This window comes from Brachycentrus maculatus, unplaced genomic scaffold (assembly GCF_059751285.1).
Source record: "Brachycentrus maculatus isolate JH-2025_06_01 unplaced genomic scaffold, ASM5975128v1 h1tg000150l, whole genome shotgun sequence".
In the NCBI taxonomy this organism is placed as follows: domain Eukaryota; kingdom Metazoa; phylum Arthropoda; class Insecta; order Trichoptera; family Brachycentridae; genus Brachycentrus; species Brachycentrus maculatus.
The window spans coordinates 59268-73437 of NW_028280903.1; the positions used below are offsets into that span (position 1 = coordinate 59268).

Genomic DNA, 14170 nt, shown 5'->3' on the forward strand with positions numbered 1-14170 from the left:
GGCCATTCGCCCATCATTACGCTGTGTGTGCTCTCAACTCCACGCATCGAAACCTGGTCGGTATCTGTCAACAAATCTGATAGCTGAACGACCGGTAATTTATCACGAGCATTAATTACTAAAGGGTTACATATCGGTCATGAAACCGCAAATTATTTTGACTGAAATTATGACATACGCCTATCTTGTATTGAGCCATTAAATGATTGAAATGTGTCTTTAATTAAAAGCACGTATTTTTTAGAGGATTAGTTATTAAGATGGCAACATTGTTTTTACAGACTGGCAATTAACAGTTGGAAGCTTGTAAATAAGCAGAATTGACAAATTTGGAATGGAGAAAACCTAGAAGTCTTTGTCGAGATGCCCTTACACCCATTAAAAGTCACTGTTTGGTGTGCTTTATGGGAAGGTGGAATTATTGGCATATTTTTTTAAGACGATGCTGGCCAGAATGTTGCGGTCAATGGAGAGCGCTACAGAACCATGAAAACTAGAATTAAAGAACACCTTGATAATAATAATTTTTCTGAATATGACAATCACCTTATATCTGAAGACCATAAGTTAAATTAATCAACGGGTTTGGAAATTTTACATGTAAATAAAACAGGTCTTTGTTTACATAATATAAACACATTTGAAATAAGTAAAGCAATTATGAATGTCTTACCTTTAATAAATAACCAATTAAATTTTACTTCAAACCCGTTTTTAAAATTATTCCCGTTGTGATTCCTTCTTCTTCTACCTCTCTCTTGCTCGTTTTTAGGGGAGAGAGTTCATTTTACCAACTTTGTTTATAACGGAATTTAAATATAATTAGTAAGGTAGAAAAATAATTACATCCATACATATCGCTCACTCCTTTCAAGATCGTCATAAATCAAAAATCGTCAATTTTCAGTTGTGCATGTTTTCGGAATGCCCAGAAAATGTACTATATCCCAGCAAAAGCGGCATATTTTTAACTTTATATTTACCCGCTACAGGGCAGAAAGCGTCGTTTTTGCATTTTGAAGAAAAGGTATCGTTTAATTGTTTTTTTAAATATACTAAATATTTTTCAAATGGTGAAAAAACCTTCAGATTTTGCCTAAAAGGATCTGTTGCACAGTAAAAAGTTAATAAGTGGCTTTATATTTATTTTTAATACATTGTTTTATATTTTTAAACCTTAAAAACGTTCTCCTGAAAAATCACGTTTTTTTTATTTATGACGTTCTTGAAAGGAGTGAGCGATATATACAGACCCGGATTTATCTCGAGTATATCAAAAATAATTTAAATTACAAAAGGATTGTGCCAATATACTACATATTATTTTCTAGTACTACTCACGAAAAGAAACATATACTGTATTTATATAAAACATACATACATCTTCAAAGTTATTCATACGATATTCTCAAATTGCTCGTAAAAAATCATGTTATTTATTTATTTTTTATAATGTTTGTTTTATGTTTTTATTTTTACTAGGATAAAATGACTATACTGCTTCTTCACAAGGACATAATTTTATTTGCGCTTGCCTTTAGTAATGATGACAAGTATTTTCCAGGTTGGGGTCTACCTGACTTAACCCTTAAGTTTTCACATTAAGAAAGTTGCCCGGTAATGGTAAAAGCATTAACAGTAGAACCATAACAATGTTTGGAGGGAATAACCAACATTACTTCGCAGAATTGCTACTCCGGGGATATGAATCTAGGACAATGATTCTAAATATCTCGACACATTGCCATGATGGATTTCTGCTGAATTAATTATAATATAAAGGTATTCTAACTGGACCAGAGCATTAATTCCATACAGAAATAATGTTTAAAGTACTAGTCCAGCCGAATAAAACATCAACCTCTTCTTTTTATGTTTTTTTTTTATTTCTTTTTGGCATAGGTGTTCTTTAGGATATTTTTTTTATTTTCCCTAGATAACTAAACTATCCTTTAAGTGACATTGTTACTAAAATTATTAAAAAAATACAATATAGAAATAAAACAGGAATAAATAAGATTTTCACTTTATTTATTATTTTACAAGAAATAATAATATTCCTTGGGTTTAATAGATCACGCAATAATGAAAAAAAAGTAGGTACATTAGGAAGGAACTATGAATCAGGGGGCGCAGGAACGAGGAGAACATTGTTTTTTAGGAATCATTATTATTTGTTTACGATATTATAATTTTTTACGATTGTTTAGTTTTCTAGGGTTAAAAGCATTGTTAACTTGTTGGTATGGTAATATGATACTCTCCTTATCATTCATCGTTCACTTTGTGTAACACCACATAAAACCACTAGCGTGGTATTACACAATGATAATGAGATGTTTGTTCTTAAGGACCCTAGAAGTGTCCCTTAAAAAATTCCCACCCTCTCACCACAAAATTGGTGTCATTTGGTCCATAGGTTCAAGAGAAATAACGTATTTTTATGTCTAGACTAAAGTGCCACCTACCGGGTCCAAAATTTTCAGAAACGCGCTTATAGCCGGAACAAACATAAAGTCCAAATATTTTTATTGTTATTATAATTAAAACGAAGTGTTTTCTTTAATTATTGTAACATGTCTTACCACAAAGTTAATGCCGAAACAATAAATAAAATATTATAATGTATTATTGTCTATTGTGTATTACTATCCGCCTCCGTAGTGTAATGGTCAGCACGCTCGGCTACTGGTCTGGAGGATCCGGGTTCGATTCCCATGGGGGGTAAAATAAATATTAGTGATTTTTTCACTGTAATATTTATTCAATATTACCCTGGACTGGTACATGAAGCGGAAGGCGGATGTGTAAACGATCAAGATAACACTGCGTTTATTTGACACAGTGCCCTATGCACCATTGGGGTGCGGATAAGGGTTTTATTATTATTATTATTATTGTACATATATTTATTTTACAATGGAAAATAAACAACCAATTCATTGGCAATCCTTTTTACAAATGACATTTTGGACCGTTTTGGTAAATACCATCTGAACTGATCAAATAAAATCTCTCAAGAGGATGTAAACCAACTTTTAGTCAAATGTAACCATTGTGTGTTTAGCAAAATAGACTTTTTGCTTGAAGTTTCTATATTGAAAAAACTATCTACTTTTTTCTAGTTACTTCGAATCTCGAATTTCCCTTTTAGAGACTTTTACATACACATGTAAGATCAAACAAATGGGTCCCTTAAAAAAAAATTGGCAACATTTTTAAATGTACAGAATGTTGATCCTAATGACGTAATTTAAATGTTTTAGGGTTATGTTTCCATTTTTATCGAAATCTTGACAAAAATGAATGTCTCAGTTTTTTCAGAGCTACAACCCATCATAGATTGGTTTAAGTAATCACGATTGACAACCACACTACTCAATTTTTGGAAAAAATATACTTTTATCTTCTTCTTCTTCTTACCCTCATCCGCACCCAATGGTGCATACGGCACTGCACCTTACAAAAGCAGTATTATCTTGATCGTTAAACACATAAAGGAAAGATGATCAGTCCTCCGCTTCAAGTACCAGTTCAGGGTAATATTGAATAAATATTAGAATTAATATTTGATATACATTAACTATCTTATTATACTTATTTGACCCCCCTGGGAATCGAACCCGGGAACTCCATTATGGTAGCTAAACACGCTGACCATTACACCACGGAGGCGGCCACGTGCTTTCATATATGAGTACATGGCAGCATCTATGATTGAGTTGGGTAAGCTTTTTATTTAGCAGAGACCCTTATTTTCAATGTATGCAAAATTTTACCCCAATTATTTCATATGCTAGAAGACGCCTGAAATAATGATTTAAAAATTTTATAAAGCTTATAATTTCACTACTTATTTTATAGACAATATTCCAAATGTGTCCGAATTCTTATTCACAAATTCGGGTCATTCCACTTAAGAGTTATTTACCATCTATCTTCAAACATAAAACAGGTTAACTTGAGTATTACATGGAATATTATACATATAATATGAATAAATTTTACTGTACGCTGTCCCTTAGAAATAATTTACATAACTCATACAAATAAAGCGCCACGGTCGGAATCTAGATTAGGGTCATCACTGAATAAGTTTTTAGATTTACAGTCAAATGGGACCCTCCAAGTAAGGTCAACCCACATTAGTGGCGTCTTATGCGGGACACAAGTACACCCCCTGCCGAGACGTTAATGTTCATAATATATTTAAACCGCGTTAATAAAGACAGATGTTAAATATCTGGAATACCGTTATGAAAACCAACGCTTCAACATTATACGAGTACATTTGTAAATGCCTGAAATTTAGTAAATTTATAGATAATATACAGTGATCATGTTTTTTTTCACTCCGTTAATATATGTAGATACGTTTATTTTGATCAAAATCAGGAAATTCTCACTGAGTGAAATAAACCTTTCATGAACATTGAACTTGATTTTTTCACTGTAATATTTATTCAATATTACCCTGGACTGGTACCTGAAGCGGAGGGCTGATCACCTTTCCTCCATGTGTAAACGATCAAAATAACTCTGCGTTTATATGACGCAGTGCCCTATGCACCATTGGGGTGCGGATAAGGGTTTTATTATTATTATTATGAACTTTGAAAGCGTTCTCTAGCACCATTTTTTATTTATTAAAAAATACTTGTATATTTGGGTAGTATGTTTTCTAGGGATGGAAAGATTGATAAAGACATAGAAAGGAGAGTGAATGCTGGGAACAAAGTGAATGGTGCATTGAAATCAGTTATAGCAAATAAAAACATATCAGCGGAAGCTAAACTGGCAGTGCACAACGGAGTCCTGGTTCCAACTCTAATGTATGGAAGTGAAACATGAAGTTGGCAAAAGAAGGATGAAAGTAGACTGAATGCAGTCGAAATGCGATCTCTCAGAAGAATGTGCGAAAAAACGATGTATGATAGATGTGCAAATAGTGAAATAAGGAAGGAATGCAAAGCTGAGATAAGCATTATCGATAAAATTGAGAAAGGTGTGTTGAGATGGTTTGGATATGTAGAACGAATGAGTGAGGAAAGAATGGTAAAACAAATTTATGAGGCGAATGTAAGTGGAAAAAGGAGCAGAGGAAGACCGAGAAAAACATGGCACGATCAGGTATGCCAAATACTTGAAAGTGGTAAGGTTAGGAGTCGTAACAATCGGCGAGTATGTGTGATGATAGATGATAGATGCATGAACGTGGAAGAGGCAAAGAATGTTTGCAAAGACAGAGTGGTGTGGCGTTCTATTCTTTCGTTAGTTAGTAAGTTAGTTTTAAAAAATATTTGTATTTTTTATTACTTCCAAAAAATCTTCAATTTCATACTATTTCTGAGATCCTAACCGGATAATTATTAGAAATATGGAGGTATCAAATCGTGGTACAGTGGGTTTGAACCGAGAAACTCTGACACAGGAGTCCATGACACTTACCATGGGACCACAACCAGACATTTTTCTTATTGATAACTTGCTAAAATTGACCCGTAGTGACTGTGACCAGTATTAATAGCCCACGTTTGCATGTTACAATAATATTGTTTATTTCTGGATGAAATTTACTCGTAGTGACAAGTGATCGGTATTCATAGTCCACTTTTGCATATAACATTATTATTGAGAAATATTGTCAAATTCTAGATTATTTGATTGGTAGTGACCTGGTGACCGATATTCAAAGTCCACGGTTGAACATCATAATATTCTTGAGTAATATTGTTTATTTCTCGATGAAATTGACTAATAGTAACCTGGTGTCCGATATTCATAGTCAACTGATGCATATTACAGTATTCTTGAGTAATAGTATCAATTGCTAGATGAAATTTGCTGGAAGTGACCTGGTGATCGATTTATTGGTCCACAGTGTGACCGGTATTTATAGTCCACAATTGCACAAAACCGTATCCTTATGCAAATGTGGACTTTATTATTCATTTATTCATCATAAACATCTAAGATGATTCAAGTTGTTTCATTTCATTCCACTGCTCTACCAAATTAAACAATTATACCTACCACATATCGCTCACTCCTTTCAAGAGCGTCATAAATAAAAAATCGACAATTTTCAGTTGTGTATGTTTTCGGATTGCCCAGAAAATGTACTATATCCCAGCAAAGAGGCATATTTTTAACCTTATATTTACCCGCCACCGGGCTGAAAATGTTGTTTTTGCATTTTGAATATAAGGTATTGTTTAATTATTTTTTTAAACAAACTAAAATATTTCAAATGGAGAAAAAACTACATAATTCTTCTATTGAAAAATCTCCTTGAAGTTTCACGAATTGGTCTTGAAACATGATTTATATATTATGTATATTGTAAAATTAACGCTATGTTTTAAAATGAACTTTCTAATTAAAATTGTTTACGAATTCCACGGAGGTTTAAATATATTCGGCCAGTGGGCCGAATATATTTCTCTAGTGAGAGAAGTACGTTTTAGATCAATGCATATAAATTTAATAAACCCGACCCTAAAATGATTTAATTTTCAAATTAATTCCCCAAAATGTTTCTGTGGGTAAGACTGTCTAGAAATACCGAATGCGCTATGTTCAAATTTAACTAATCTTTCGTATAAATATACATACAAACATTAGCACCAGAAATGTGATTTACATAAGTTTGGAATATGGCGCGTACCTGCGTAGGTAGGTACTTAATTACATCCTAGCAACACCAGTTAAATGGTTCAAGAAATTGCCTGCAGATGTCTCCAATTTTGAAATATGAATTTTTATACCTCCTGATATTTATAGTCAACCTTTTTTCGCATTTTATCATCTGCACCGACAATTCGGTGTGTTGTCATTATATTTTCATTGTACTACTATTAGTATCTACTAACTACCATCATGCCGTTTCACCACCACTTTTACATCACCAGATTTGAGGTTCTTATTGATCTGGTCGTGCCAAGTCTTTTTCGGTCCTCCTCGTTCTGTTCTCCTGTTCACATTCACCAAGAAACTTTCTTAGTCATTCTCTCGCTATCCATTCACTCCACATACTCATACTACTTTAAAGAACTTTTCAAAATCTTTTCAATTATCCCTTCGTTTTATTTTTATTTTGTCATACAATGATTTCCGAAAATTGAATTTTACGAAATCTGATTGATATATCCCTCGTTCCTTTCATCAACGTCAGATATAAAAAAACTTGATTTTTCAGGAGATCGTTTTTAATGTTTAAAATTATAATAAAATGTATTAAAAATAAATATCCAGCCGCTAATTGAATTTTTTACTGTGCAACGATCTTTTTAGGTAAAACATGAATGTTTTTTCTCACTTTTAAAAATATTTAGTATATTTATAAAAACATTATTAAACAATACATTTTCTTCAAAATGCAAGAACGATACTTTCTGCCCTGTAGCGGGTAAATATTAAGTTAAAAATATGCCTTCTTGAAGGTCATAAAGTTTTATAATACGCCACTTTTGCTGGGATAATTGACGATTTTTGATTTGTGACGTTGTTAAAAGGAGTGAACGATATGTGATCTTTCTCTCATATACATACAACCTACTTTTCATCTTCCATTTCCTTTCACATATGGCAGTTGTGTCATTCACCCTAAATTCCTTCACTTACCTACGTCATCTATATCCCATCCAATATATTCCATTTCTAGATTCGGAAATCTGGAGCGCTGGGTTTATCACCTCATATATTACTTATATTATCTTCGATCAAATCAACACCCCATCGTTCCGATCTAGTTTTGTATGCACAACTTGGGTAAAAATATAAACCGGGTGAATACAAAAAAATATTTTAAAACAATCATCAACATTTTCATTGACATCACAATTTAGATGAAAAAAAACATTTGAGGTGGGATTGTAAAAGTCTGTGCATTTATTGGGTTACCTGTCATTTTTTGGTTCATCGCTTTAAATACTGTGTGACATTCAGCATTCTTTAAGAAAAAATACTAAAGCATATTACTCCAACTTAGAATGCAGTACAAATAAAACATTTTAATATCGCAACAAAGATGAAGAGGAATTTGGAAGTTTAGGTATTTACAAGGCTGTCATAGGTTGGTCAAGTGATCACTTTACACACATATAACATCCACCATTCTACACATGATTGATAACCACACTACTCAATTTTTTGTAACTCAAACATTTGTTATGTCATAAATCTTATGACGCGTTATGTTTGAGTTCACACAACACAACAAGGATTTAGACCCACCTAAAAATGTTAATAAATAAAGCGTGGTTTGGAGGAAACTCTTTATTGAAAAACTAATGGAATGATTAAATGTAAATATATATATATATATATATATATATATATATATATATATATATATATATATATATTATATATATATATATATATATATATATATATATATATATATATATATATATATATATATATAAATATATATATATATATATATATATATATATATAAATATATATATATATATATATATATATATATATATATATATATATATATATATATATATATATATATATATATATATATATATATATATATATATATATATATATACATATTTATATATATATATATATTTATATATATATATATATATATATATAAATATAAATATATTTATATATATATATATATATATATATATATATATATATATATATATATATATATATATATATATATATATATATATATATATATATATTATATATATATATATATATATATATATATATATATATATATATATATATATATATATATATATATATATACATATATGTAAAAGCATGCAAAACATGTCTCGGATTCCATAGGGAAGTAAGACTTTAACTAATCACAGGAAAGTCTAAGTAATCTACAATATGTAAATCTAGCCAAAGAATATTTTGCATATGATTGCCAAACCTTTTTTAAAAAATCTTCGTTTAGGAAAATTCATTTGGCATGACAAAAGTATTGTATCAACAGAATCCAGCTGTTTTATTCAACACAGTTTGACAACCATCTCTTATATATATCGTAAATGCATGTGACGAGATTGGAACAATCCAGACTCCCCCACATTGCACTGCACGTCCAATCCCAAGATAAACCACTCCTGGGCGGGTCATTAAAGAGATGGATTGGCAGCTGGGAATCGGCATCGCATGAGGCTAATTCCTCTTAAAAACAGGCCACAAGACCTTCACCAACAAGTAGAAGAACTTTACATATAAATAATGCACGTTTGGGTTTTATTTTGAATCAGTGCACCCAAAATATTTAATTACAGTAAAATATATTAGAATAAACGAGTCTGTGTAAGAATGCCTAGGATGAACCTTTTTTCTCTCATTATCCTCCTTTTTTTCTTCATAATCTTTCTTTTTAACTGCATTATCCCGAAACATGTTTGTATGACTTAATGCGTTCTGCTAGTATGATCTTGATATATCTTATTAATGGCTTCGAAGCAAACAGCTTCTTTTAAAGACAATACATGAGTACAACTAATTAGTCTAAATAATACTTTCTTAATTTTATCGATAATGCTTGTCTCAGACTTTCCATGACATAATAATAAGACAAGTAACATCTTATAATTGAGAATTAATTAATTTATAATAAGATAAATAACGATTTACATATGAGGGTTAAAATTAATTCATTTAAAAACTAAAATCAAAACTACAGTACATAATTTGTTATTGTTACTCAGAGCGTAATGTCCGAACTGTGCCAGCCTGCATTTGATTAATTCTCATATTTAAATCGTTTGTGCATTTATCACAGTAAGAATGCAATTGTTCATCATTGTGGTTGCAAAATGCGGCGCCAAAGTACTGAGGCTTACACCAATTCTGCATAAATTTTATTTTCCAATCGTTCAGAGTTTTCTTTCGTCTTTGATTTTCCAAAAGAAGGGACATCCTTTTTATATTCCGTACTGTTTCCGGTTCTCGATTCACCGATTTAGAGTCCATTTCGATAATAAGTTCCGGAAGGCTGGTGTTTGAGGAGTCCGAGGTGGAGATGAACTTACTTCTTTGGTGTTCTTCTTCGAGTGAGTGAAGACTTGAGGAACTAACGTCGCTGATTGAGTTTTCAGTCACGTAATCCTCGGTCAATTCAATATCTTCATGATCTGTTTGCATACTAGACTTGCGATATGTATAGGATGATAATTCGAAGGCCATTCTCTGTAACTCAAAAAAAATACATATTTAAAAATGATATATTTTGTATATTAAAAGCATTGATAACTTTGTGGTGTGGTAATAAAACCCTCTCCTTACCATCCATTGTTTACGTTGTGTAATACCACTTTTTCAAACACTTATTTGTGACTAACGGGTTTTGGAAAATCATTCCATCATCAGGTCATTAAAATTCAAATCAAATTAATATTTCTTGAATGTTTTCCGCAGATACTTTGTGGCGCATTTTATGAACTTTATAAAATTAATGAACTTTGTTTTCACTATTTTTTTATTAATACAATTTAAACTACCGGTTTCGACAATACCTTGTCATCATCAGGGTTTATTTTAAATCAAAAATATAAACAAATTAAACTACTCTCACCGTAAGCTTACACACACTTCATAAAAATCCTAAATGCTATTTTTAAAATAACTAAATAAATAAACTTACTGTTAAGTCTGGAAATCTTTTTCTGTTATCCGTCCTTTTTTTCTTATATTTTTTTATTATTTTTCTAGAAGTGGTATTGTTATCCATTGTTATAAATATTGAGCACTTTTGTTTATATCAGAGAAACCTAAAAAAGAAGAGTATTATTTGGTTATCAAACAATTTGAGGAATTAAACCTTTTGTATTAACCGATATATTTTTATTAAACATATATTTTTTTTTTAAATAACATTTTGTTTCCAGTCTCAGTGTTATCGGTAAAACAGAAATTTAAAAAATATCAGTATGAGGGATGTGTGGTGTTTTTTTTTATTATTTTCATAACGGCTTACAATGAAACCTTGATTAGCGTATAGATAACCTTATAAACGTTATTTTTTGTTCAAGTAACATTATTTCCGTGATATGTGGGTTCAAAATTATGCAAGAGTTAAAAATAAATTACTCAAACTCCATTATCAAACACCAAAATGTAATGAAAGTGAAAGTATTTTATTTTATTTAATATTCTCTTTGTAACGTAATAAAGTTATTTTTTTCTAAAAGCCGTTATCATATACTGGCTGTACCTGGCCAAGCGTTGCTGTGGCTCACTCTGTTCAAAGGTAAAAGAAAAATAAAATGAACGTGATGCAAGTCTGAGCATCCCTATTGCTCACGACCTGGCATTTGGCTGGCTTAAACGATCACTTTATACACGAGTGTAACGTTCACCATTCTACCCATTATTATACCCGTCATTCGAATGGTGAATAATCCAGTGTCTAATATATGAATTAATAATACTTATATAAAAAATAAAATAAAAAACAAACAGAAAGATTAAAAAAAACATCCTTTTGACAGGTAATATATGAGGTTTATAAATGAAACATTTAATTCATACGACAACAAAAATGAATTTATATGTAATAAATAACAAATTAAATTTTAAAAAATAAGTCACCTGATTTTATATCTCTTCACGTAGGAAGTGCACTTCAGTTATTTATAATAAACTGTAATTTATTTAAATAAATCGCAATTCATAGAGATACCGAAGACGAAACCCGTTACGCTGTATCGATCTCGATAAAATGAATTCTGTTTATTGTTGCAAGGTAGTGAACTGATCTAAACGCACGAGCCGCGTTCCGAAACACTATTTAAAAAGTATTGGAGTCGTTCGTAAAATAAATGTGGTCAACATCGAACAGGTTACATATTTTCAACATATCTTATACAATTATATTTAATAATATTAATTATTCATATGATTAATATTAATATTTTTAAAATTAATATTATCAATAAAGATTTTTTTGAATTATTATAATATTTTCAATCCAGCGAGATTTCTAAAGGAATGAGAAAAATTATGAAATATAAATTAAGTTAAAACGTACTTTAAAATATTTAATTTGAAAAACAAATATGATTGTGCGGTATAACAATGTATTTATATATTCATAAAGATATTCAAATGATGGTATTAAGAAAAAATGCAAGTATGCATATTGAAGAAATTTAAATAGGCGTGGTGAGTTGGTTTGGGCATGTGAAACGAATGAGTGAAGAAAGAACAGTAAAACAAATTTATGAAGCGAATGTGGTTGTAATAGTAGCAGAGAAAGACCAAGAAAAATTTGGCACTCTCTAGAATTTCAAGCACTTTAAATTGGTCAGGTTGAATGTCGGAATAATCGGCGGGTATGTATGACGAGATGCATGAATGTGAAAGAGGCGAAGATTGTTTTCAACGAAAGTTTGGTGTGGCGTTCCATTCCCTCTGTGTACCCCTGTGGAAAAGCTACGTGATGGTAAGTTAATTTTTTTTTTTTTTATGTCGTAGGGCAACAACCTCTCCAGTACATACATACGTTATAAGAGAATCGAATAATTAAAAATTGTTCGGATATATTGATATTGGATACTATACGAGTATCTTAAAACGTATGCCAGTACATACAACTGACTAGAAAAATAGTTTTCACAAATCTGGATTATCTCTAATTTGATGTTAATTTTTTTAATTTTTTGACATATCAACATAGATGAGGAAAAGTTCTGGGCATTTACAGGGCTTACGACCGTTATAGGCTTAGTTAAATGATGACTTTATTTGTTCGGGAATTGTACAGCTTTACATATAAAAAAATATATAATAAACAATAATAAACATAACATTACATTTACAAAAATAGTTAGGTACATTAAAAAAATAAAGCCAATTAAACGATTCCACATTTATGTTATAGTAACTATTAAAAAACATGCAGAGATTAAAAAAAAGGGTGTGGTACAAAAAATAGATTTTGCAGGAAAAAGAAGGAAAGGAGAGGAATTAATAAGGGTGGTGAAAGGATTTTTTTTTGTTTTAGGTAAGAAGTTATCTTTGTTCTTCATCTTTGATGAGATGTCAAAGATGTCACTTCTTCATCTTTGATCAGATGTCAAAAAATTATATGAAAAATAACTCCTATAATTGGAGATAATCCAGATTTGTGAAAAAATATTTCGACTTCTTCATCTTTGATGAGATAGTAAATATTTTATTATTTTAGTCATAATAAAATAAACTCAAGTGGTAAAAAAACAAGTTTTTTTTCTTTTACAATTTCATCATGTTTTACCACAAAGTGAATGCCGACACAATAAATGAAATATACGCGTTTTGTTGAACAAGGAAAGTTAGTCGAAACTGTTGAAAGGGGTTTGGAAATGCAATTCGTTAATGCATGTTCTGTATCGATCCGTAAAACAAGCCAGCCACTAGCTTACTACCGTTCATCTTCTAAGTTAGCAAGCGCCATTAGGACTCCGCTAGGGGAAGAAGACGAAAAGCAAGTGGAAATGAGTTTCGTGAAACTCCATCCATCTTTATGTTCCAAATAAAGTATAGTTTCCTGGCGGTAAGAAAGAACTCCCGAAGTTTTGCTGAAAACAGAGAATTTGTCGAAGCGTAAGCTAAGGCTGAATAAAAATTTAACTTCACATGTCATATATTTATAAAGTTGCAACAATAAATTTTTGTACAAAAACATTACAAAAATTTGCTTATTTGATTTTTTATACGCACACACCAACTAATCAACTAGGTGTCGGGTTGTGGTCCTGTGGTTAATGTCACGGACTCTTGAGTCAGAGTTTCTTGGTTCGAACCCACTCTATCACAAGTTGATATCTATTTCTGATAATAAGCCGCTGAGGCTCACAGAAATAGTATGAGATTGAAGTATTTTTGCTATTAATAAAAATGCACATATTTCGCATTTAATTAAATAAAAATAAAATAAAAAAATAACTACATACTAACCATTAAGCAGCTTCTCCGCAGGGGTAGGAAGAGAAAATAGAACGCTACATCATTCTGTATTTGCAATTAGTCTTCTCGTCTTCCACATTCAAGCATCTCTTCATACATACGTGCCTAATAATTTCTACTCCTGACCTGAGCGCATTCAAGTATTTGATATACCTGATCATACCAATTTTTATTCGGACTACTTCTGCTCCTTTTTCCAATTATATTTGCCTCAT

The 14170-nt window shown here is 30.9% G+C and overlaps 1 long non-coding RNA gene across 1 annotated transcript; it reads right to left on the minus strand.

Moving 5' to 3' along the window:
* Nucleotides 1-8814: 8814 nt before the first annotated feature.
* LOC148308747 (uncharacterized) lies at nt 8815-11703 on the minus strand. Its single transcript, XR_015837644.1, has 3 exons — nt 11598-11703; nt 10651-10777; nt 8815-10196 (listed from the first exon to the last, which is right to left on the minus strand). It is a non-coding gene; the product is annotated as an uncharacterized LOC148308747 (long non-coding RNA).
* Between the last annotated feature and the right edge of the window lie 2467 nt (nt 11704-14170).